Raw genomic sequence first — 20,447 nt, forward strand, 5'->3', positions numbered from 1 at the left:
CAGCTCTCCCAGGGGAAAGGCCTTGACCTACCCTCAGCATCTCCCAGAGCCTCAGTCCTGGACGTGGCTTGGGAAGCTGCACCACCTTCACCAGCAGGTTCAGCTGCAAAGAAAGGCAGGACAGAAGACCTGTAAATCCACCAACAGAAACACCAGCCAAACCTCACTAAAAAGTCACCACTACTTCTTGAAGTAAAATAGACTGATGCATGTTAATACCTAAGCTTGTAAGCTGTACAACCCATTGTTATGAGAAGTAAAATATTTTATTTTAAACTGTATTATTCATGAGGTTGTTTTAAGTGAACTGAATATTTAAGGTGTGATATGCAAATTTATTTCAAAAAATAAAATATTTTAGTGCTTTTGTTATAACAGACAAAAGAAATAGAAGTAAAAGCTAATGAAACACTGTAAAGAATATATTAGAACAATAATATGATTCGTGAAAAATCGGAAAAAAATTAAGTATATAAGATACAAACCAGATTTAAGTTCCAAGAAACACTAAAAGTAACATTAAATCAGATAGGATATAACAAAAGCCATTAGATATTTAATAAGGATCAAATTAAAATAAAGGAAAAAAGCCAAGTATAGCTGAAAGAAAGAGAAGTGTACAGACTAATTACAACTTTAGAGCTAAAATGTCAAAGAAACAAAACTATAACAATTAGAAATAAGCAGGTGCTATCCTAAATCCTGAAAAACAATTTAAAAGGCTCTTATAAATCTTATGAAGTAAATACTGAGAATGAGACGAATGACACCAGTGACTAGATCCCAAGGTGTAAGCTCTGCTACCAAGAAGATACACATCTTGGCCCTTTGGCTGCAACCCAAAGGGGCTTTGAGAGAGCTAGAGAGTTAAAACTGCAGAGGATTATTGTCACTGTATCAGTCATCCAAGCCCAAAAAGAATGAGCCATATGCACACTCCCAAGTTAGTGTAGTACGCTATAATTTTAACAAATTCAGAAGGTGCACTATGAGTAGTAAAAAACACTGGAATAAAGAAAATGTGAAATAGAGCAAAAAGAATAAAATGGCAAAATTTGTAAGCAATATATTAAAACTTTTTGCTCTGCAAGAGATAGAGAAGAAATAAATCCTGAGAGTAGAATAAAGCAAATTGCTCAAGAATTAGAAAACAAGAACAGGAGAGAGTTATAAAGACACATTTTAGCAGGCAACATAAGAAAACATGAAAAACTTATTTTACAAATATTACCAGCCTTAAACGACTATGGAGTCAAAATATATCTAAATTACAATAAGCAAATGCATTGATATAAAAAAATATAATTGACAATCCAAAGAAAAGAAATTAAAGATTTAGAATAATCTACCTTATGAGAAGAGCTGTTAATTTTATACCCTGACTAGTAGTATGAAAGTGTAGTTGTCAAGTTTTATAAATACTAAACATAAAATTAGAAAATAAGTAAGCTTTGTCAAAGTGTATCCTAAAAGTACAAATTTAATAAATTAATAGAGAAAGGGAGGGATTCTGATAGATTGTATGCACAAATTCATGCTGAGACTACAGTAATCTCGCCTAATGAAAATCCTAGCATAACAAAGGAGGGTTCAGGGCAATCAACATGCACCAAAATCCTAGCCTGAATATTCGTCCCCAGAAATGCTGATTCCAGAAGATTATTTCTCTGACCAAACCTCAGCAATGTGCATTTGATTTGCATCATCTGTAAGATAAATGTGTGCCTCCTAGAATGCATATTCCAGGAGATTTTCCTCTAACAAAGTGAATTTTTTACCAGTTTTGGGGAAACTCTCAGCAAGAGCTGCAGCAAGAAAGGAAAAAATACATGAATATGCAAAAAGGATAAAAACAACCATAAGAAAGCAGAAAAACTCCTGCCCTCCACACCGCTTGGAGCTTGGAAATGGACAAAAAAGACTTTGAGAGAGCTGTCCCTTCGTGATGCACAGGGGAGACAAATGCCCCACCTGTCTCACCTGACGCTGTCAGCCTGCTTCAGGGCCAATCTGATATTTGCTTCTAGATTTTCTACGACTGAATTTTAATTATGGAATAAATTCTCCGTATTAATCAGAAAAAGCTAATTCATTTAAAACATCCGGGACTCCTGGAACCCTCATCAGGCAACCCAAAATATCCCTTTGTGCCTCTTCAGGTCCAGGCCCAGATGATCCCACAGAAGGAAATGTGCCCTCAGCCCAGGGACGCTCAGCATGGGCTCCCCCATCCCCTCGGGGCCCCGCCGCTGGGCACAGCAGCCCCTGCCTGGCTCCTGCCTGCCCACACCGTGGCCATCCACGGCTGCTCCTGGGCATGGAGCTCAGCCACTGCTGGTGCCGGGTGGGCTTTGCTGCTGCTACCACCCAGACATAACTGTGAAAACTCCAACTCTTTATTTGAATATAAAATGTGGGCCACTCCCTGCCCTGCCAGACAAGGGCTGCCCACCTTCAGTCCTGGCCGGGGAACAGGACCAGGGGGCTCAGGGGCAGAGGTTCTCGTTGAGGAGCGGTGGGTTTTGGGATGGCCTCGTGACACTGCTGCAGCCATGGCAGGGCAGATAGGGGCAGAAGTGGAGAGCTGAGGTCATGGCTCAAATTCTCGCTGCCTGCGTTATTAGGCTGGTCTTCTGGAGATGGAGAGGAGCACCTGTGAAGAGAGGAGGTGGCTGAGGCCCCAGCTGCCAGTGGCACTCAGGGACTCTTCTGCATAGCAGCAGAAGAGCTGATTTGGGAAGTGCTGTGCTGCCCCATTTCTTCAGCCCCACTAGCTGCCCACACCCACAGTGGCACTGGGCTGCCCCCAGAAAACTGTCGAATCTGGGCTGTGGCTGCAGGGCACAGCTGCTCTACAGCACAGGTGGACTGCCTTGGGGGTAGGACTGCCCTGAGGGTAGGGACAAGGAACGGGGTGAGGTCTGCTCTATGTTTTCCAAAGGTGATTATTCTACAGACCATCAGGGGCAGGCCAACACTGCACTAAAGGCATACACCAACTTACAAACTTGGCAGGGTCCCAGGGCAAGATACAATTTTTAGCCAATTGGGAGAAACTGAGGGTGGAACACCAGGCGGGGAATACAAGGTTTAAACCAATTGGGGATTACAGGGGAGGGGAAGAACTTAAACAAACCAATGGGGTTCCGAAGGATGCAAAATTAATAGGGAAGTTTCTAGAGCAAGGGGCAGGCTTGGAGAGGGACTGACATGCAATGGGAGGAGGAACAGTGAACAAAAGGGCAGGTCTTTGGGGAGATGGACAAGTGGGGCAAAACCAACACATGGGGTAAAGGAGCAACCTATTGGTAATAAAATATGCTATAACAATACAAAATAAGGGGAGGGGTATAAAACTGACTGCTAGGACCGAATTACAATCAAAGACATGAACTGCAGTGCCGAAACTCTGAGTTGAGGTTCAGTTGAGCACTTCCAAATAATTTCCTGGCAGAAACAGATAGCCAGACTTGCCCTTATCACATGCAAACAGAGGGTTCCCCAACAGCAACCCATTCTGAGGCTCTTCTGGGCATGGGAAACACGTGTTGTGGGGTCGTCCGCATCTGTGGGAGCAATGGGGAGCGTGAGCCCGTGCTGTGCTGCACTGCTGAGCTGGCAGCATGGTGGATACAGGCAGGACATTCTCTGTTTCCCCCAGAGCTGGGGCCTGCAGGCACCTTGCCAGCCCTTGGCACAGGCTGTGCCAGCCAACAAAGCCCAGCAGGCCGGGAGGAGAGCCCGGGGCCAGCGCAGCTGCTTGGGCAGTGGCTGCTGCCAGGGACACGGGCCAAAGCCATCCCTGAGCAGCCACTGCCAGCCCTGGCCCTCCCTAACAAATTCTAGGTTACATCTGTGAATTGCATGCTACACTTTCCTTCATGTTTTTCCCAATACCAGGAAGTTTCTATATATAGTAATGCCCTTGAGAATCTCTGATTATTTTCAGGTTTTATTTTCTTTTTTTTTTTTTTTTTAATTGAGACAGATGAAACAGCCTTATTTGTTTTAGTTTTGGCAGGTCTGTTTTTTTTCTTTGCATGATGGTTTACTTATTATCTACATTTAAGCTTGTTTTTATTTATGGGTTTTTTGTTCCCCAAGCAATTATTTTGACAGTCTTTTGTTCACTTCTTACTTAATGTTCCATAGATGAATAGTTTGGACTCTCTTTTTATAGGAATATAAAGATCTGAGAAAGCTCTATTTTTAATTTTGATAACATTCTCTCTCCCTGCTCCTAGCTTTCACAATGATGGTTTTTGAAACATCACTGAGGATAGGTAGAGTTATTTGAGAAATAACCAATAGGCTTGGCTTAACCTGGGTATTGGATTATTATTTTCAGTGGTATAAACCTACATTGCTTCAAGGTTCACACCACGGTCCTGATTTGTGGCTCAATGCATGGATGCCTGCCTGAATTAAAAGAATGTTTGTGAGGCAGCTGAAGAGCTTAGACCTCAGAGATTAAAATTCCTGGGAGGAGGAGGTGGAGGAAGAAAGGATAAAATCCTGATTCAAAGGGTTTTTTCTCACTTCTAGTATGCCAGAAGTATGGTAGACTACACCTGTCTTCAGATGTCATTTACTTACAGAACAACTCTCTACAGTGTCAGACTCCAGGAGAAATGACTGAACACTTTGCCTCCCAATGCATCAGCTTTAATTCTAGTGAAAGGTAGGCCTTAATTACAGTCCGATTAGAGCAAATCAACAAAGCAGTCTAGCCATTGTGTGAATGGCAAGAGGAATTTGCTTGTGAAGAGATGACTATGTCCCACTCAGTAATGAACAAAATTTGCCTTGATTTGGAAGAAAGTAGACAAGGAGCAATGCAGTATTTGGGGTTTATCCAGGGATAAATGGGGCAAGAAGCTGTAACAACTTAACCTGTTTTACAGAACACAAGTACTGATATGGCCAATAATGCACCCACATGAAGGGATCTTCAGGACATTCCTGTATTTCTTAACTGGAAATGGGCAGCAAAATGCTGACATTTATCTGAACTGGAAGCCGTGTTGCTCTCCTGTTTCTCCTTGAGCACACTGTGTGTTATTTGCAGACTTCACTGCCAAGCCAATCAAACCTCTCGTGGCCAATTGCTAAATGGCACAACAACCAAAATACAGGTGCCAGCACAATCAGCCCAGCACTAATGCAGCACTGCTTTGATGGTGCACAGGAGCACAGAATGGCTTGGCTTGGAAGGGACATTTAAAGGCCATCTAGTCCCAATGGCCTGCAGTGAACAGGGACACCTTGAACTAGGTCAGGTTGCTCAGAGCAGGAGCTTGAATGTTTGCAGGGATGGATCTCCAGCTCTCTGGGCAACCTGTGCCAGGGTTTCAAAAGCAATAGTGTAAAATATGTGCTTCTTTCATCTAGTCTGAATTGACCATCTTTTAGATTAAAAGACCCTCGGTCTGGTCACAAAAGGCTCTACTAAAAATTCTGTCCCATCTGTTTACAAGCCCCCATAAGGCCCTGAAAGACAGCAATCAGGTGTCCCTGGAGTCTTCTCTCTTCCAGGCTGAACACTGCCAGCTCTCCTAGCCTGTCTCCAAAGCAGAAGGGCTCCAGCCCTCAGAACATTTTGTCCCTCCTCTGGACTTGATCCTTCCTGTCTTGGGGACCCACAGCAGGATGCAGTACTCTGTCGTGGTAGAGACCGAGACACTACAAAGAAACACACTCCATTTCCAGAAGGCTTCAAACCCTGTTTTTATTCTAGCCTGCATGCCTTTTCTACATTCTTACAAAGCTCTTCTTGGAATAGGCCATTGCAGGTTTCTCTTATTTATCCTTCTTTCTTTCTTGGTTTCTATGTCAATGACATAGAAAATTGGCAGAAAATTATTTCCAGGGTTAACGTGGATCCTCTTATCAAACATCTTGATGGCTCACAGAGGCCACTGTAAAACCTCCTCCACAGTACTCCAGGTGGGGTCTCACCAGAGCAGAGAGGTGTAATCACCTCCTTCAACCTGCTGGGCACTCTCCTTTGGATGCACATGGCTGCCTCACGTCCAGCCTCTCTTCTAGCAGCAACCCCAAGTCCATCCTGGCAGAGCTGCTCTGCATCCCTTCATGTCCCAGCCTGTGGGATCAGCTCAGCTGGGACTGTGTCACAGCCCTTGGGCAGAGCAGCTGGGCAGGATGAGCTCCCTCCTGAAGAAGGCAGATCCACCTTCCCAAACAATTCCACCCTGGCCATGATGTCAGAGCAGGCTCTGAGGTCCCAGAGCCCCGTGGTTGCACAGCAGCACAAGGAGCCAGCAGTCAGTCCCTGAGCACAACCGTTGCGGCAGCAGCGGCGGTGGCAGCAGTGGTGCTGATGTTGGGACAGCGGTGTCAGGACAGCGGGGGCAGCAAGAGCTGCGGGACTGGCAGAGGGCAAGGCACCATGGCCCTTGCTCTGCGCCTCCTCCTCCTGCTGCTCCTGGCCGTGGCCCTGCCTGCCAGGGCTGCCCAGGCTGCCAGGTTTGTTTTTACCCCAACTGGCTTCAGCAAGGGCATTGAAACAATGAGATTGAGTTGGATGTTGGCTGAGTAAAGAAACTAATGCCACACCCACTGCAATCAGTGATATGCTGACAGATGTTACTAGTGTTAGACATGCTACCCTTCAAAACAGGGCAGCAGTAGATTTTCTTTTACTGGCACATGGACACGGTTGTGAGGAATTTGAAGGATTCTGTTGCATGATCCTGTCAGAGCATTCTGAATCCATCCAAACAGCATACAAAAGCTGAAGGATTTGACAGCTCAAATTAAAGAAGATGGTCTGTCATAGTTAGATGATTTGTTCCAAGAATGGAGCTTTGCACCTTGGCTAAGGGAACTCTGTAAGATAGGTCTATATGTGCAGAGTGTTTTGGTGGCCATACTAGTAGTGACACCTTGCAGACTTTGGTGCGACAAATGATGGACAAAACTATCAAAGAAATTTTTATCATACAAGAGAGAAAAGTAGGAAATAGATTCACAGAAAGTTCTCCAAATCTTTCCGAGATGGTAGATGAAGGTATAGCCATAGAAAAAGGTTTTGAATTAAAACCTTAGAACAGGCGAGATTTTTCTAACAATGACTTGTAATTGTTATCAGACATGACTTATGCCCTTTGAACTGACTGGACTTTCACAGCATTAAAATTGCTGTGTTGTAATATAGCAATACTTAATGTGAGCAAAAAGGAAGCTTTAAGCAAGTAACAAGCAGATATATTAAAGCTACAAAACGCAAGGGAGTTAATATAGGAGACAGTTAGGAAAGTTTCTTTTTAGTTGAACCAAGAGGGAGAATTGTGGGAATCCATGAAATCTGAGGGTTTTGGGAAAGCTGCAAAAGGCAAGCATCAGTGACAGCAGAACTGCAATTAGAGCTAAAAAGTAATCATAAGATTTGTCAGCAGAAAAATTGTATAAGAAGTAGGCAAGTAAAGACTTAGAGAGCAATGGTCTATGTATTAACACTTGTCTAGAACAACTCCCTAACCTGCAGAAACGTCTATCTAGTTGAACGTGAGGAAGTTCTAAGCTAATAATAATGAAGCTCTGTGCATTGTCTTTTAAGCAGATATTGTATTTGAAATAAGCAAGCATTATTTTAACCAAAGGAATGTGTGCTTATAGTAATTGGATGGAACTAATGTCAATAGGTTTTCGGTTTTGTATTGGCCAGGAAACTTTTAAAGTAAGTTGCAACATTAAGTTCTTGGTCTGCTGCTTGGGATGTGAAATGCTTGCATCTTCCCATTGTCATAACCATATAATGAGACTGATGCTGGAAAATGAAACGACTCAAGGCACATTCCGGAGTAGTACTGTCTTGTTTGTGATTTCTACATAGATCCAGATCCAGCAATAAGGGGCAGCTGTCCAGCTGAGCCCAGCTGTGCCAGCAGCTCCAGCCGTGCTGGGGAGCCTTGCCAGCTCTGGGCCCTGCTGTGCACGAGGGTCCCTGTGTGCCACTGGCAGCTGGGGCCTCAGCCACCTCCTCTCTGCACAGGAGCACCTCTGCAGCTTCACAAGACCGGCCAAAGGCCTCAGTCATGGAGAACTGGACCTGTCATCTTGCATCTTCTTGCCAGTGCCCGTTGTCCCTGCCATGGCTGCATGACCAGCTCATTGCTGGGCACATGCTGCTGCCACCACCACCCAGAACAGGAGCCTCTGTCCCCAGAGGTGCTGGCCCTGGTGTCCAGCCAGGACAGATGCTGTGGCCCTCCTGCCAGGGAAGGGCCTGAGCCCAGCAACATCTTTGGGCTTCAGCTCCTGTGTCTGTGTGCTACCACCAGCACTGGCTGAGCTGATTGTCTGGCACAGCCAGGAGGGGCAGCCGGCAACCACACATAGGACTCCTGAGAAAAAGCGACCCCATTTTGTCTTTGTTTTACATTTTGACATATTAGAAATTTTTAGAAATATTCAGCATTATTTTTCATAGGAAAAAAATCCCCAAATATTTTTTACATTTTTCTATTGTCCTTTAGGATTCTTCAAAATACTTTTCGAATTAGAAAAATTTAGAACACTTTTACACTTGTAGAATAAAAAATAAAATTGCATTTAATTGGTAATCTTCGCTCTAAGAAGAATGAAGTCATGACAAGACACCCAGTGTACTGGAGAGGCTCTTTTCTCACTGAAGATTTGTACCTAGTGACAACAACCAACTTAAAACCTTTTCCCTGATATTTTCTGGGATGTCTCACAAGCTCACCTCTCTGTCTTCAGAGGCAAACTTTGAGCACGGTGGGCATCTCCTGCAGTGCAGGAGGGCCTCTGTGTGCCAGCTGCAACGGGGCCTCAGCCACCTCCTGTCTCAACAGGTGTCCCGGGGGGATGGGGGAGCCCATGCTGAGCATCCCTGGGCTGAGGGCACATTTCCTTCCATGGGACCATCTGGGACTGGACCTCCTCCAGTGGCATGCCCAGGAAAAGAGGGAAGACATCAAGAGCATCTCCAGGGACACAGCCTGACCAGCAATGTCAGCAGGTGAAAAATAAGGTTTTTCTGAGCAATGGAACTGTGATAAAGCAAAACAATCAGGGCAGTCCATTCATACAGATGGGGGCACACTCTGGGGGTACAGCTAAGGCCATGAGGTCACAGAGGTGCCAGAGGTCCCAGAGCCCCGTGGTTGCACAGCAGCACAAGGAGGCAGCAGTCAGTCCCTGAGCACAACTGTTGCGGCAGCAGCGGCGGTGGCAGCAGCGGTGCTGAGGTTGGGACAGTGGTGACAGGACAGCGGTGGCAGCAAGAGCTGCGGGACTGGCAGAGGGCAAGGCAACATGGCCCTTGCTCTGCGCCTCCTACTCCTGCTGCTCCTGGCCGTGGCCCTGCCTGCCAGGGCTGCCCAGGCTGCTCCGCTGCAAGCGCGGCGAGCAGGTGAGCCGGCAGCCTGGCTGCCATTTCCCGGCACAGCGCTCCCTGCTCCCCGGGAAGCGCTGGGAATGGCTTTGCCCAGGGCATTAGGGAGGGTTTCCTCTGTGGGAGGGAGAGTGTCCCAAGGGGCCCTGGGTAGCCGCATTTCCCATTCCTGTCCCAGAATCTTACACAGGGCAGGGAAAGAGGGTGGAGAGTGACCAGAGCCAGTTCAGAGCTCCCCAGGCCCCCATGCACCTTTGGCCATGTCCATTCACATCCGGCTTCCACAGCCTTACCCGACGCCCTTGCAGTGCCCGGTTCCCTGAGGCAGAAGGGGATCCCAGCACACACAGAAGTGGTTCTGGTGTTTGCCCCCTTCTAGATTTGGATCACGACTTACATGACTTGGAAGTCCTGGTTAATGACACTTTGAATGGCTTGGAGAATGCTGGAGGCAAGTTCTGCATTTCCATTTTTACTGGCAGAATAATCAGTGTCCATGTGGATAAAGCTCACTCATGGGCCATTTTTGTTAAGGTTAAGTCAGAGTGGAAAGATTCTAAAAACTTTGCCCTGTTCCCTTCTGGAGCCCTGAGGGATCCCACTGGATCACTGTCAGTGGGAGGAAGGAGCATTTAGCTGTCCATCTTCCTCCTGTGTGCAATGCCAGTGTGTCCTTCCGTGTGCTCTGTGCAGCCACAGAGAGGAGCAGAGAGGGAAGGGGCCAGGCCCAGGGCTGTGCCCCAGGGCTGAGCCTTGTGGGCAGCCTGAGGATCTCCTGCAGTGCCACAGGAGCTCTTCTGTCCTGCCTTTCTTTGCAGCTGAACCTGCTGGTGAAGGTGGTGCAGCTTCCCAGCTCATGTCCATTACTGAGCCTCTGGGCAATGCTGAGGGTAGGTCAAGTCCTTTCCCCTGGGAGAGCTGCCAGCTCAGAGCCCAAAGCTGGGCCAGGGGGGCATCGCTGCAGGTGCCAGCACAGAACCATGCACGTGTGTGCTCTCGCCCTGCGCGATCCCCTCACTGCTCCTGCGGCTCAGCGGTGCCCGTGCAGATCAGCAGAGATGGCAGAAGCTTCTGTGGCTGTTGAGTTACAGGTGTGTCTGCAGGGAGGACTTTCCCAGGTCCTTTGGTGGATGTTGCATGCAAGCCCAGCTCCCATGGCAGGGGTGAGTAGTGTGTCCCTGCTGACCCCACAGGCTGATCTCTGCTTTTGTGGGATCCATTCCTGGGAAACGGAAATATTACTCTTAAGGTCCTCCAAGACGGAAGAAGAAACCTACAGGAGCTTGTACATCCCTGGAGGAATCCAAATATCTGAAAAAACTCCTGAGTGATGTGGACAGCCAGCGTGGTGGGTGCATTTCCCTCATGCTTCCCCTGGGACTCAGCAGCTGGGGGCATTGGCTGCACATGTGGACACACCGTGCCCGGCACAGCGGGAAGGCATCCATGCACCACAGGCCATGCACACCCTAAGATCCCCTGCAATTTCCCAGTCTCTGTGCACATCTGGAGGGGCTGCTCTGTGCAGGAGAGAGGGCCCTGGAGCAGCTCCAAAACCCTGGCCATTCTCCTTATCCATGTCTTTGACAAGTGTTGCCTGGAGCAGAAGGGCACAGCACAGAGGAATTATGGCATGCAGGCTCAGGGGGTTTGGGTACTGAGCAGGCCTGTGCCAAGGGGCAGCAAGGTGCCTGCAGGCCCCAGCTCTGGGGGAAACAGGGAGCGAGAACGTCCTGCCCGTATCCACGGTGCTGCCAGCTCAGCAGTGCAGCTCAGCACGGGCTCACGCTCCCCATTGCTCCCACAGATGCAGCCAGCACCTCAACACATTCTGACATCATCTGGAAAAGCATGAGAAGAGTTTTCTGCTGGGGAACACCTTGTTTGATTAAGTTGATGGCCGTTGTGGCTGGTGCGGCACTGTGCCTGATGATGTGCTGTGCAGGAATCTGGTATTGCTGGACGAGAAAATGGTGAGTGTTTTGCGATTCTCCACCTCAAACAGCTTCCTTTAAAGGCTGCTCATAGACAGGGAACATTCCCAGAGAGTCTGCAGTGGAGTTGTGGCCAGTCCATGATTGTCCAAATAACTCTGCTGAGGGTTCTGCTGCTGCCCAGTGCTTCCATTGGCCTCTCAATTGCTGGGCCTTGTCCTGGGGGCCCCGCTGGGGCTGCAGCCAGAGCTGGCTCCCACTGAGGCTGCCTGGTCAAGAGCAGCCCCAGGGGCACAGGGCAGACGCAGAGGGAGGTGGGGAAGAGAAAGAGCAGGGCCGAGGTTGCCCTTGAAAGGCAGAGGCGCTCTGGGGCCCGCTCCTGGCCAGGGACCCTGCCCAGAGCCGTGCCCTGCTGGCCGGGGCCTTGAGGGGCAGCTGTCCAGCTGGGCCCAGCTGTGCCAGCAGCTCCAGCCGTGCTGGGGAGCCTTGCCAGCTCTGGGCCCTGCTGTGCACGAGGGTCCCTGTGTGCCAGTGGCAGCTGGGGCCTCAGCCACCTCCTCTCTTCACAGACACCACCTTGAAGAAAAGCTGAAAGCTGGTGGCTGGTCACGAGACCTCTACAGCCAAAAGAGCTATAGCAGCAGTTCTGAGTCCGATTATGAGTCTGATGAGTGTATATTTGCCCCTCCAACCCCTGTGGTGCTTGGAGGCGACAGGCCCAGCACTCCATGCAGGGCTGAAGGTGGGCAGCCCTAGAACAGGATTTAGAAGTGCTCAAGTTAGCACTCTTGGAGAGCTTCCAAAATCACCTCTTCCCTTTCAATAAAGAGATGGAGCTGTCACCCCAGTCTCTGATGGCAGTAGCAGCAAAGGCCACCTGGCACCAGCACTGGCTGAGCTCCCTGCCCAGGGGCAGCTGGGGATGGGCATGGTGTGGGCAGGCAGGAGCCAGGCAGGGGCTGCTGTGACCAGCGGTGGGGCCCCGAGGGGATGGGGCAGCCCATGCTGAGCGTCCCTGGGCTGAGGGACATTTCCTTCCGTGGGATCATCTGGGCCCAGACCTCCTCCAGTGCCATGGCCAGGAAAAGAGGGAAGCCATCAAGAGTATCTCCAGGGACACAGCCTGACCAGCAATGTCAGCAGGCAAAACAAAGCTTCTCCCTAATTAACACACACTTGATAGGACCTAATTGATGGGCCATCACCAATGCAGGGTGCTGCACAGGGTCTGCTGCTCTCAGCCAGGGCCAGAAGGAAGGGAAGGGAAGGGAAGGGAAGGGAAGGGAAGGGAAGGGAAGGGAAGGGAAGGGAAGGGAAGGGAAGGGAAGGGAAGGGAAGGGAAGGGAAGGGAAGGGAAGGGAAGGGAAGGGAAGGGAAGGGAAGGGAAGGGAAGGGAAGGGAAGGGAAGGGAAGGGAAGGGAAGGGAAGGGAAGGGAAGGGAAGGGAAGGGAAGGGTGGCCTCAGGGTCCGACAGGGCTGGATAGCAGCCCCAGAGACACAACAACCCAGGTGCAACCAGACTTTATTTCCAGGTCGAAACACTCGGCACAGCTGGCCTGGACTTCCCTGTAGGACACGTGGGGGCTTTGCAGTCCCCCTAAGGTGCACGAGGGGCTGGGGTCCCTTGCAGTACACCCAGGGATATTTTAGGTTTCCTCTGAGGCATGGAGGGCACTGGGGTCCACTTCAAGTCACGCAAGGGATTTGGAATCCTGTGTGAGGCATGCAGAGGGTTTGGGATCTCTCCCAAGGTGTGCAGTGAAATAAATGGGCAGGAGATCTTTCTCCTTTTTAATGCCTTTATTAAGAAGAATCAGCTCAGGTAGGGAGAAATTGACAGGTCGTGCCCTTGCCGCCGTTGCTCCCAGGCGTGGCACGAAGAAGGAAGATGATGCAGTTTTGTCCGCTGGTCTGCAGACAGAGCTGGGGACTCTGTCCTCACAGGAGAGTCGTGGAGTCGTCGCTTGTTTGTTTAAAAACCCGGGGTGTCTCTTTAATCAGTTTCTTTTCAGGTTAGGGTGAGAAAATAAAAAGGTCCAAGCAGGTACGGGACTATGCTCCCATCCTTAGACGTCACTTAAGTCACTTGTTGGCTCGTGATTTTAGGGGTTTTTCTTGTAAAAACTGTAAAACTGTAAAAACCCAAGGCGCACTGCATTTCTTATTTGCATACTGGCTCTGATGTCACTCCTATTTTCATTACCTCGGAGGGGTCTGTCCTGGTGTCTTTTTTTTTGGTAAGTGGCCAGCATCAGGGAAACAATCAGTTAATCACCAGCCATTAACAGGTATTCGAAGAGCTTTTCTTTGGCAGCGAACCTAAAGGAGTCTGACCGGTTTGACTTGCCTTTTTTTTTTTTTTTAACTCTGAAACTAAAAAAAATACAATTTTCTATTCATAACAGTTACCAGAGAAACTAAACCAAGACCTCACTCCCCCCAGCGTGTTTCACCGTTCACTCACACCCACACACACACACAAGCACGCACATCCAGACATGATAACCATACACAATCACAGTTCAAACCAACGCTCCGCCAGCTGCTCTGTCAGCTGGGGACCCCCCACCACCGGCCTCTCCCCAGCAGACGATTGCTTGCAAACTGCTTGTGCAAAACTAAACACAAAGACGTCTCTTATGTAATTTATCAGTAGCCAACCCTAAAAAAAGGAAAGGAATACATACCACTTCTGTCCATCAGCTTGGAGACAGAGGAGCTCCTTAGTCTAGGTTTCTTGAATTCCCTGGTCTGCTCCTGGTGTTATGAGTAAAAAAGTTATCTGTAGCTATGATATTTTATTAAAAATCCTTTCCTAGGATTTTTCCCCTCCTGAGGAGCTGAGGGCCTCAGGAAAGAAATGCAAACAATAACTATCTGCTGCTGTGGAATGCAACAGGTGCATCTTCCATTGGTCCATGTGGATTGTTTTCACTTCATGACCAATCACAGCCAACTGTGTTGAGCCTGTGAGCAGTCACAAGATTTTTGTTATGCATTCCATTCTGTTCTTCTTCTTTGTAGCCTTCTGGTCATTTTTTCCTCTCTGTTCTTCTAGTATAGTTTTAACGTAGTATTTTAATAGAATATATAATAAATCAGCCTTCTGAAATGGAGTCAAGCCTCGTGTCTCCACACCTGGTGTGTTCTCCCCAACAAATTATCCATTTTTTTTAAGGCTGCAAAGTTAAACAGGTTGGGCCAGTTGTTGCGAGTTGAAATGTTGACTATTTGTTGTTGATAGCTTCATGTTGCAATCACCTCTTGTTAATAGTTTTTCTTCAATTACCTGTTAATGGTTAGAAATCAAGCGCAATTGTCCCCCTGCTGCTTCCCCAGAGCAAGCAAGTAGCAGGGTGGGGGGGTGACATCAGAGCTAGTATGCAGATGAGAGTGCATTTCACCAAAGTTTGCAATTTTCCAGGAAAAAAACTCCTAAAAACAACAAGCCAACATGGAATTAAGAAACCTAAGTAATGTCTAAAGATGAGGAACTTAATCCAGTATCTGCTAAGATCCTTTTTACTCCTCACCCTAACCTGAAAGGATGTCAGCTAGAAAGAGGACCTGGAATGTTAGACCAAAGAAGCGGAATTCCCACTACTCCCTCGAGGACGGAAGCCCCAGCTCTGCCTGCATACCAGCGGACACAGCTGCATCATCCTCCTCCTCCGTGCCACTCCTGGGAGCAGCGGGGGTGCGGGCGACCTGTCGTTTCCCACAACCTGAGCTGAATTTTTTTAATAAAGGCATTAAAAAGGAGAAAGATCTCCTGCCCTGTTTATGACACTGGTATTGTCCTTCATAGCAAGAAGCTTCAGAAATTTGCATTTTCCTATGCTCTTTGTACCTTGGCAGAGGTTTCTTAAGTAAAAGGTTAAAATTCAACACATAATTCTACAATTTAAAATTTAAATGCTTAGTCCATATTGCTAACTTAATTGAACCCCCCCAAAAGCTCCATTTCAACAGCAGCCCTGGCCTGCCTTCTGCCTGCCCACACCGTAGGCATCCACAGCTCCTCCTGGGCATGGAGCTCAGTCAGTGCTGGTGCTGGGTGGCCTTTGCTGCTGCTGCCACCTGGACACTGGGGTGACCACTTGTCCTGGGTTGCAGTGTAAAGATGTATTCTAATGCCATCCTGAAGAGCTGCTGAAACCAGGAGGGGCATTGTTTCTTCCTCATCTCCTGTTAACGGGCCCATCAATGTCTTGCCACATGACTCAGAAATAACTCCCTCCCAGAGCCATTTCTGTTTAATGGCTAATCAAGGACCCACAGCATGAGGCAGAATGATATCAGCCCACTGTGAGATGCTCTGCCCATGGGGGAGGAGCTAAGCATCCCCAGCTGGATATAATCTGGGTTTTGGGACACAACAAGCAGTCTTTCCACTGGATTCCCAGAGGAACCGCCGCCCTTACCCACTGCTTTTCCAGAGGATGAGAGCTACCAGATTGTTTCTACAGGATCACCACTTCCACAAGTACATTTCATCTGGACTGCTACCACCACCCTAACTAGCAGGGTGTCAGCAGGCTGTATTCTGACCCTGTCAGTGGTTTTTCTTTTGTATTATTGCATGTGTTTTGATTTTTTTCCCTTTTTCTAATAAATTGTATTTCTGACTTGGAGTCTCTCACTGGTTTTGCTTTCCAACCAGAACAAAGATCCTTCTCTTTATTTAAACAGAGGAATGGGCCATTGCCTACTCTGCAAGCGGGGGGGGGAGGGTGGGGTGTCACCTTCAGTGCTGCTTAGAGGGCAAGGCCAGGGGGCTCAGGGGCAGAGGAAGGGATGTGTTGGTCTCAGGAAGGGCTGGAGGGTGCTGGGCTGGTCCTGGGGTCCCTAGAGGTACTCGAGTTGACTGGGATGGGACAGACGGAGAGAAAAAAAGGGATGAAGGCAGCTTGGGGAGGCCCATGGGGAGAGCAGGTGGCAGTGGGATCTACAGGGTAAAAGGAGGTTCCCTTGTAGTTGGTTGTTCTGGGGTCCTCTTCACAGAAGACTTGAGAGGGCTGTTCAGGCCGTTCCTGCTGCTGGAGGAGCTGCTCACGCTGTCTGGTGTGAGGTGCAGCCACCGTCTTCCAACTCCTGTCCAGAGGTGCTCCTGTGCAGAGAGGAGGTGGCTGAGGCCCCAGCTGCCAGTGGCACACAGGGAACCGCGTGCACAGCAGGGCCCAGAGCTGGCAAGGCTCCCCAGCACGGCTGGAGCTGCTGGCACAGCTGGGCCCAGCTGGACAGCTGCCCCTCAAGGCCCCGGCCAGCAGGGCACGGCTCTGGGCAGGGTCCCTGGCCAGGAGCGGGCCCCAGAGCGCCTCTGCCTTTCAAGGGCAACCTCGGCCCTGCTCTTTCTCTTCCCCACCTCCCTCTGCGTCTGCCCTGTGCCCCTGGGGCTGCTCTTGACCAGGCAGCCTCAGTGGGAGCCAGCTCTGGCTGCAGCCCCAGCGGGGCCCCCAGGACAAGGCCCAGCAATTGAGAGGCCAATGGAAGCACTGGGCAGCAGCAGAACCCTCAGCAGAGTTATTTGGACAATCATGGACTGGCCACAACCCCACTGCAGCCTCAATGGGAATGTTCCTTGACAACGTTAGACTTTCAAAAGAAGCTGTTTGTGGGGGAGAGCAACAAAACACTCACTGTTTTCTGTTCCAGGAATACCCGATTCCAAAGCAGCACAACATGAAGACAAGCTCCAAACAAAGGACGCCTGGCAGTAACCCCAGCCAGCAGCCGGTTCCCTGACAGAAACCCCTTCCGAGGCCATCCTGGGCATTGGGAACAGGTCTTGTGGTGCCGGCTGCATCTGTGGGAGCGATGGGGAGCGTGAGCCCGTGCTGTGCTGCACTGCTGAGCTGGCAGCACGGTGGATACGGGCAGGACGTTCTCTGTTTCCCCCAGAGCTGGGGCCTGCAGGCACCTTGCCGGCCCTTGGCACAGGCTGTGCCAGCCAACAAAGCCCAGCAGGCCGGGAGGAGAGCCCGGGGGCAGCGCAGCTGCTTGGGCAGTGGCTGCTGCCAGGGACACGGGCCAAAGCCATCCCTGAGCAGCCACTGCCAGCCCTGGCCCTCCCTGCCCCGTCACAGCTCCCCCAGCCCCAGGGGACAGGCTCAGGCCCTGTCAGGACCCAGCGCAGCCCCTGCCCAGTCGGGAGCCAGGGCTGGCTCTGGCCCTGGGCTGGCGGCTGGGCTCCCGCTCGGGGCTGCTCCTGTGCCTTGGGCCTCTGGGCACTCAGGGCCAGCTCAGCAGCAGCTGCAGCGCCAGGGACGTTGCTGCACCAGTCCCGTTTCCCCGGGGCTCTGAACCAGCTCCAGAGGCCTGGAAGCCGAGGCGCCTCCAGCTGTGGCTGCTGCCGGGCCGGGCAAGGGCAGGCCCTGGGGGAAGAGCTGCTGCCACACAGCCCCGGCCAGGGCTGAGCCTGGCACAGCAATTACCTGCTGTGCCTGTGCCCGTGTCTGGCATCGCCTTCCTTTCTGCTGCAGGGGCTGCCAATGAGCCACTGCTTCTCCCTGGGTGTTCCTCCTTCTGCACAGCCTTTTGGTCCATCACTTGAAAAAGGAAAAAAGGGACAACTGGATCAAATGGAAACATTCCCCACTGGGGATGTGTCATCTTCATGAGGCAATGCTTGTCAAAGTCACAGGTAAAGATCAGGAAAAATCCCAGGTAATTGGGGCTGGGCCAGTGCACTCCCTTGAGAAAACAGCTGCATCTCCTGATCTTCGCAGAGACTGGGAAATGGCAGGGGATCTCAGGCCCACAGTACAGTTGGGGCACCCTATCAGCTAATGCCAAATTCCATCCTGCAGAGGCTGGGCAGAAGCTGCAGCCAGGCCAGGTTGGGAAACAGCCCTGCAGGGCGTGAAAGCAGCAGCGGGGCAGCGAGGCTGCCATGGATCCCTTCCTGCTGTGCCGGGCACGGCGTGTCCAGATGTGCAGCCAAAGCCCCTGGCTGCTGAGTGCCAGGGGAAGCATGAGGGAAAGGCACCCACCTTGTCCTCCGGGTGCTTCCTTCTGTGTTTGTGTCAGGAATTCATCTGACTCATGAGACATTTTGGCTGCAGTATCTTGGGTCTTTCCTTTTGGAGGACCTTAAGAGAAAGTAGTTCCATTTCCCAGGAATGCATCCCACAAAAGCAGGGCTCAGCCTGTGGGGTCAGCAGGGACACACTACTCACCCCTGCCATGGGAGCTGGGTTGGGGCCAAGCATCCAGCCCTGGAGCTGGAGAAGTCCTCCCTGCAGACACACCTGTAACTCAACAGCCACAGAAGCTTCTGCCATCTCTGCTGATCTGCACGGGCACCACTGAGCCGCAGCAGCGGTGAGGGGATTGTGCAGGCCGAGGGCACACACGTGCATGGTTCTGTGCTGGCACCTGCAGCGCTGCCTCCCTGGCCCATCTTTGGGCTCTGAGCTGGCAGCTCTCCCAGGGGAAAGGCCTTGACCTACCCTCAGCATCTCCCAGAGGCTCAGTCTTGGATGTGGGACCTTCACCGGCAGGTTCAGCTGCAAAGAAAGGCAGGACAGAAGAGCTCCTGTGGCACTGCAGGAGATCCTCAGGCTGCCCACAAGGCTCAGCCCCGGGGCACAGCCCTGGGCCCGGCCCCTTCCCTCTCTGCTCTTCTCTGTGGCTGCACAGAGCACACGGAAGGACACACTGGCATTGCACACGGGAGGAAGACTGAAAGATCAATGCTCCTTCCTCCCAATGACAGCGATCCTGTGGGATCCCTCAGGACTCCAGAAGGGAGCAGGGCAAGATTTTCAGAATCCTTCAGCCCTTAAATAATGTTAAGGGAAATGGCTTATGAGTGAGCTCTTGTCACATTGACACTGATTATTCTGTCAAGAAAGGCACACGGAGGAATAACCTCCAGCATCCTCCAGGAATTTCAAGCCATTTTCCAGCAGGGCTTCAAAAAAATCCAACTCATGATTCCAGTCTAGAAGGGAGCAGAGATCAGAATGATCTCAGTGGCATTCTGGGATCCACTTCTGCCACAGAGAACTGGGCACTGCCAGGGAGTCGGCTAAGGCCATGGGAGCCAGATGTGAATAGACATGGCCAAAGCTGCCCAGGGGCCTGGGGAGCTCTGGGCTGGCTCCTGGTCACTCTCCACACTCTTTCCCTGCCCTCAGCAACATCCCTGGGAGGGGTGGCTGGAGTAGCCCAGGGCCCCGGGGCTCTCTCCCTCACACACAGAGGAAATCCTCCCTAAAGCACGGGGGCAAACTGCAGCAGGCAGTGCCACCGCTATCCCTCCATCCCTCCCTCTGTCCCTCCTGCCCTCCTTCTGCGGCGACATCTCCCAGATCCAAGGGCAAACAGCCAGGCCCTCTCAGGACACACTGGAGCCTTGCTCTCCCCCTCTGTCCTTTCCCCACCGTGGGCACCCTGTGCAGTCACTGCCAGGTTTCAGGACATGTCTCCCATGGAGGGTCCCCAGCAGGACTGCTCAGGACCCGAGTGCCCTGAGCCTGCTCGGGATAATTCCCCTGGGCTGTGCTGCTCTAGTCCAGGCTGTGCCCGCACTGCCAAGCAGCAGAGAGGGCAGCTCAAGCCTCAGCAGGGCTCAGGCGCAGAGGCACAGCAATTACCTCCTGTGCCTGTGCCTGGCATGGCCTCTCTTCCTGCAGCAGAGGCTGGCACAGAACCACTGCTTCCTCCGGCAAATGCTTCCTTCTACACAGGCTCAAAATCCAATTCTGGAGAAAGGAAAGGCACAGCTGGATCAGGTGGAGTTGTTTCCATTTGGGAGGTGACAACCTCAGGAGGCAATAATTATCAAAAAAATTTATAAGGATCAGGAAAGGTCCACGGTCTTGGGTCTGGGCCAGAGCACTTCCTCCTCCAAATAGCTGTGTCTCCTGATCTGCTCAGAGACTGGGAAATCGCAGGAGATCTCAGGCCCATGGTGCAGTTTGGGCTGCCTGTCAGCTGATGCCCAATGCCTTCCTACAGAGGCTGGGCAGAAGCTGCAGCCAGGCCAGACTGGGAAACAGCCCTGCAGGGCGTGAAAGCAGCAGCGGGGCAGCGAGGCTGCCATGGATCCCTTCCTGCTGTGCCGGGCACGGCGTGTCCAGATGTGCTGCCAAAGCCCCAGGCTGCTGACTCCCAGGGGAAGCATGTGG

General features: G+C 50.9%; 1 protein-coding gene and 1 long non-coding RNA gene across 2 annotated transcripts in view; one reads left to right on the forward strand and one right to left on the reverse strand.

Moving 5' to 3' along the window:
* The window catches only part of LOC135307699 (uncharacterized), a 75,582-nt gene that overhangs the window by 21,023 nt on the left and 34,112 nt on the right, over positions 1–20,447 (reverse strand). The gene's annotated exons all lie outside the window — the stretch shown is intronic.
* Positions 9,523–12,180, forward strand: LOC135307248 (uncharacterized). The gene is made up of 5 exons (XR_010367958.1): positions 9,523–10,269; positions 10,471–10,542; positions 10,629–10,727; positions 11,187–11,352; positions 11,883–12,180. It is a non-coding gene; the product is annotated as an uncharacterized LOC135307248 (long non-coding RNA).

This window comes from Passer domesticus, chromosome 9 (assembly GCF_036417665.1).
Source record: "Passer domesticus isolate bPasDom1 chromosome 9, bPasDom1.hap1, whole genome shotgun sequence".
Lineage (NCBI taxonomy): Eukaryota > Metazoa > Chordata > Aves > Passeriformes > Passeridae > Passer > Passer domesticus.